The following is a 6000-nucleotide window of genomic DNA, read 5'->3' on the forward strand; positions in this document are numbered from 1 at the left end:
AACCAATATTTTCAGTGACTCCACGGTGAAGCAAACTAATCACTGCAGTTTGAGTCTCGTAAACCATTGACAAGTAATGTGACATAACAAAAGCAATGAAAATATACAGTATATGACCTTTTAAGGTGCAGCGTAAAACAAAGGCTGTAAAAAAAAAAAAAGGGCGATATGGTGGGACATGAATAAAGATATAAGATACTAAAAAGAGCTTGTGAAGAACACAGGCGATGGCAAGTGTGCAAGCTCCCCCTATTGGTGAAACTGAAAAAGCTTTTCTTTCCCCACATACCTTAGCATATAGACAGACATTCAGTGGCATTTTAGACTCAGACATAGCAAAACAATGGTATGCTTTTTATATTAAGAATGTTTCTAACACAAGCAGCAACTAAACAAAGAGGAAAAAAAGACATTTTCATTAACTTAAGTCTTTTAGTCTTTAGTGAATTCAATGGAGTGTAAAGAGTATTGATTAAGATGACAATAATTGCATGGAAAGGGTGCGGAGAGAGAGTGCTTGAAAAAGTTGTGAGAGTCATTTCAAATCGTTTAGCAGTGCAAAGGACGTAAAGGGAGCATTGATTCTGTTGTGTTCATTTCCAAATGAGAAATATTCAGTGGGCATTAGTGTATATTTAAGTGTGTATCAGATTGAGCTGGCTGGCTAATTCTGCTCAGTGGACTGTTCATAGCTGATAATAGTCAAGGATTTCACTTCCATATGAATCATGTGGAGCCATTACAGTTGCAATGCCCAGTGTTTGTAGGAATCTGTATACCAACTGAAATATTCAGTCCCATTAAACGAAAGCCAAAAGTGTCTTGAGGAAGACATTCAAATACAGACCTGCTAATCATTGTGAGACAATTAGAGTCAGTACACAGCATACATGATTTGTAATAAAATCATTATCTAGAGCTAATTTCAGATATAAAAATGAAAATCATATTACACAAGATACTAACAGAAAACATAATTGCAATCCATTTTGGTCAAAACAGTCAAATATGTATTACAGCTTTGTAGACAAACACAAATTAAACATCTTAAATATACGCAAACAAAGTTACTTCAATATGGAACTGAATAATAGTTTGCTAAGCTAAGATGAATCTTAACATCTGCATGTTCTTGCTATACACAATAGCCACTTTATTACAACTATCCAAATTCTACATTTACAAGGTTTATAATGTATTGTTTTGTTTTAACATTGTTGGAACTGTAAAAATGTAATGATGCATTTATTTTGGAGGTCATAGTTAAAGTGTTATGGGTCTTGTAATGAAAAAAATATTTCCTGTGTTATTATCTCTACCACAGTCAACCTACCCCCAAACTTCCTCGAGGTGCAATGTGTAAGATCTCGAGAAGGTTTTGGTTATAAATGCACAAAAAAAGAGGGGCGATGGTGAGTCACTGTAGCGTGCAGTCTTATTCCAACATGAGCGGACAAAGAAGTAGAGCTGCCCCGATGGCTTGTCAATCATGTTGAAGTTACGTGTAGATAGTTTGTTTATTGGATTAAATGCAACTACACAATCGGAGACAACTAGTATTTGCATTACGTGAGACCACTGCAACGAAAACAGGCGGGCAGCAGCTCCAGGAGAGGGACCTTCAGTTAGCTGTTAGCTGTAGCAAGTCTCAGGGGGGACTGATCCCGCCTCCTCTAGCAGGGATGACGGAACAAAAGTACCAGTCGTTGTTTTATCATTTCTGCTACTTCGAATTAATACAACAAACTAGGAAAATGTACATGGTTACTAACACCGTAAACTTAATATAGGCCGACACCACAAGTGAACATTATAAGTTAGCAGTGTTATTTTTAACCGGCACTCAGTGTCTGCAGTTTGGTTGAATTTTGCATACTCCATTTCTCTGCTATTAGTTAATATTTAGATTTTTTTTTATAACTGATGACTGTATAAGTATATTGTATGGATTGATTAGTAGATGTGAAATGCTGCCCCCTACTTGTTTGGGGCTCCTTAAGCATTTTATATCCATGGTGTGACTATTTTTATGGCCCGAGTGCTGTGTTAAAAAATGTGATGCTTTGTTAGAAATTCCAAGGCTATGGAGAGCAGGTGCAGGGCCATTGTGACAAGCACAATTTATCGGCTGCTCCCAAGCAAGGGAAAACATTCAATAATGTGCTGGGAAGATTAATCCATCCCCCACACGGGGCTAGGCTCACAGGGTGCGGCGACAGAGGTAATTTACAGATGCAGGTAGCTCAACTCAGCAGTTAATTCCTTTAAAGTTGTAAAATACCTGTATATTAGCAGGTCCAATCCATTTAATGAAACTTTAAACGTCACAGACTGACACCATCATGAATTCAAACTGCAAGGCTGCCACGCAGTCTAGACATTGCAACTTTTCAGAATTTTTTTTAAAGAATATTGTTTGTTCGAAGGCATTCCAGAGATGACTCTTCAAACATGCTCCTTCTGCTGTTGTGTGTTTTTAATGAGGTATGTGTTGGTATGCGAGTGAACAAAGGCCAGGAGAAAGATAGATGGCTTTACAAATGAGAAAAACACTCAGGTAAACCTCAAATTGTTTCAGTAAACCATAGGAGTTTGCCTTGCTGAAGACGACAATGCAAGTTTCTGCTTCTCCTTTTTTTCCGGAGGGAGGATAGTATATAGGAGGGTGGGTCATTGACAGGCAGGAAGAGCAGCAGGCAGTTAGACAGACATGATGTACAGCCCTGCATAATCAGCTCTCAGCCCCATTAATCTGAGCAGACTGCAACACTTGATGAGACTGTGATGCATTTGGTGAGAGGTCCCTCCCTCAGGTGTCATTTTGAAGAACTGTGTCAAAGCTATCGCCAAAGCAAGAGCCCAGTCACGCCCCTTTCCACAACACCATCAGGCTCAGAGGACAAACACTCCGAGGACATCTGGATTCTTACCACTCCAGCAGCACAGCTAAATATATAAATCACACTGGTGAGCACAAAAAAATATATTAAAAAAATCACATGTATAGTCAGCATCACCTGGTGCAAGCACAGGTACTGGGTCTCATTAAAAATATCAAACAGATCTCCTTAATGATTGTCTCTCCAAGGACATGCAGTGGTATGCCTAAATCCTGAGTCCACAGCTATTATGGCAACAGGATCAGGAGAGAATGCGCTCTGGGCTCCTCTCAAGGGAGAAAGGGCATTACACAAGAGTACACAATGCAGGGGTCATTGTGTAGGATGACAAGGTGCACTGGACCCTTTCCTATGCAGCTTTAACTCTTCCCTCAAGGCAGGTAAAGCCACAATAACATGTTCCATTATAGCCGTCGGTGTTTATTCCAGCTAATCTAATAAAATCTCAGCCACAAACTGTTCATCTAGTTTTCCTTACTGGGGGTATGTGGCTGACCTTTATTTTGGACTATCTGCTGAGGAAGATGATGTGAAAAGAAGCTACTGAATGGACCTTGTGGTGAGTCAAGTCAACATGAACAGGAAGTCCATAGAAGAGTACTCTAGCAATTTAGTGTTGCACTTCAACAAAGAAGAGAGGCTTGCAGCAGACACGTTTATTGAGAAAAAACAGATAGTAAAACTGAAGCAGCAGAAGCATAGTTATCCTGACTTTTATTCCCTCGTATTAGTCAAGCTCTACAAACACTGGACCCAACATTGCCCATAATACAACTCAGTAGCATCCTTGTTTAGACTTGCACTGCCTGGTAAACACCAAGACTTTCAAACGTCATGCCACAGTTTGTAACACAGGCTTTCTGTTAAAAATCTGTAGTCTCCAAGCCAAAACTGAGATAGCCCTAATAATGCCATCAGGGATGATCAGGAATGATTAAACTGGGTAAAGTCCATCTTGAGATGGTGTGACACAATCGAACGCTCCAGAACAGCTACTAAACAGACCTTGTGATGAGATTGAACAAAATATCTCTCTCTCCTCCCTTGAACTTTTGGCTACTGTTTGCTTTTGAAGCCGGTGATCTAGTAACTGAAGCACTCTCTGCAAGTCTCTCTGGGTAAGAGTATCAGCTAAATGACAACAATGCATTAAAGTGCAATTTCTTTGCTCCTATTCAGTCCTCCGGGTATACCATCTAAAGGGCACAACCTCATAACACAAATTCTTTGTCACATTTACCTCATTTTGTTCTGTTACATTGAATAAACATTATTGTCACAGTGATTGTAGCTGGGGAAAAAAAAAGGTGCTGCTTCTGGGAAGCATAAAGCCAGATAGTTAGACTTAATGGGCCTTGCTATGTGTAGGGAGTCAGAGGCTGTGACTGTGACATAGTCCACTGGGACTCTACTCCCCTTATTCTTTACTGGGTGGGAGATGTGCCATGGCTTTTATGGCCCTCTGTAATATTTCATGACCCTATAGATTGGTAAATCAGAGCGAAGCAGATGAAAAGCACAGCAGCAACAGCCACAGACTTTGAAAATAACAAAACTACCAGCTTCATGTCTTTTGGCAAAGTGACATTAAAGTCATACAAATAAACAAGTGCAATCAGGCATTTGAAATTAACTGCCTAAATGTAGGCTTTAAAAAGAAGGCTTTCTGAAGTCATTTGTGTTGTAATGAAGCGGCACCCTGCTGCAAGCCCTTCTTCCCCTCAATCGACAACAACAACCATGTCTGGCAAAATGAATCCGAGATGACTTTGACTCCACAATTAAAAAATAAGGCACTGTAGCTCTGGAGAACATAAAGTCCCCCTCTAAACAACTATGATGTCTCTACTTAACAGACATGTTTTCTTCAAAAATTCTACCAATTCAAGTAATTCAACGTTTTTCAAATACCTAAAATCGGCGAAGCACCTTCATGGCTTAATAACTCAATTATTGTGAATAGAAAGCAAGCAGTGACAGGAATAGGTTTAATCAATGAAAGCGTACTGTAGTCACTTTGTTGTACTTATTAATTAAAGCCTATGTCCTTTTCACATGGAACTGTTCTAAGATAAATGTTTGCTTTGAAACAAAGCAATACTGCCATCTAGTGTGAGGAGGAACTTGGGCACGCCCTCATTGGCTGAGCATATTCCTAAAAACAGCCATCACATAAACAATAATATAAATGCTTTGAGAAGAGAGAAAGGGTGACTATGTCAAATATTATGAATTCATAGCATCTCTTATCTGCATAAACTGACTTAATAGCTCTTTGTTCAAGTCAAAATAAATTAAAAGGTATATATTAATAACATGCATAGAAAAACTACCATATAGTCGTAGTCTATAGTTTTACATTAAAGAAAAATACAAAACACTTTTGCAATTGTTACTATATAATAACTAGAGAATATTTTAGTCTTTGAATCAGTACAGGGAGAGAAAAAGTTGAATTGGTACATCCCTAATAACATTTTAACACATCCACAGGCATTGCGATAGACAGGGAGTCGGGTATGCAAGGTTTAGCGACGTATTAGTACTCATGCTTTTTTGTTTAGTCATTTATGATCCAACCAACAATGTGTTGCCTGTGTGTTGAGGCAAATGAGCAAGCACTCCCACCAACGCATTACAGACGATCTTTCAGCAAGCGTTTCTGTTCCGTCTGTGCCACCACACTTCCACTTTGAAAGTCTTTAACACTCTCTCAGGGTTTTGAACGCTGGCTCAGATGTCAGGATCAACTAAAAGCCTGCCGTGACACACGGCATGTCAGTCGTAGTCGTATGCTGCCTCTGTCTGAGCCCTCCAGCATTGTTGCTGGATAGCAACAAACCTTTACTTTAAGCAAATGGTGAGCCGTCAGGAATGTGTTACGGAAAAACCATCATCACACCCTTCTCCAACCAGTGGTTACATGAAGCAACATGATATGTGTCACACTCTTAAAGCAAAATGGGTCCTGAGACTGTTACATAACATCATAATGCAGGTAAAGTATTATTAAATTAGATTTAACACAAATAGCGCATGATAAATAAAATTGTACTTACTGAGGGGGTTGAAAAAATATGCCCACTACCAGTTTAATGAG

Source organism: Taurulus bubalis, assembly GCF_910589615.1.
Source record: "Taurulus bubalis genome assembly, chromosome: 10".
NCBI classification, from domain to species: Eukaryota; Metazoa; Chordata; class Actinopteri; order Perciformes; family Cottidae; genus Taurulus; species Taurulus bubalis.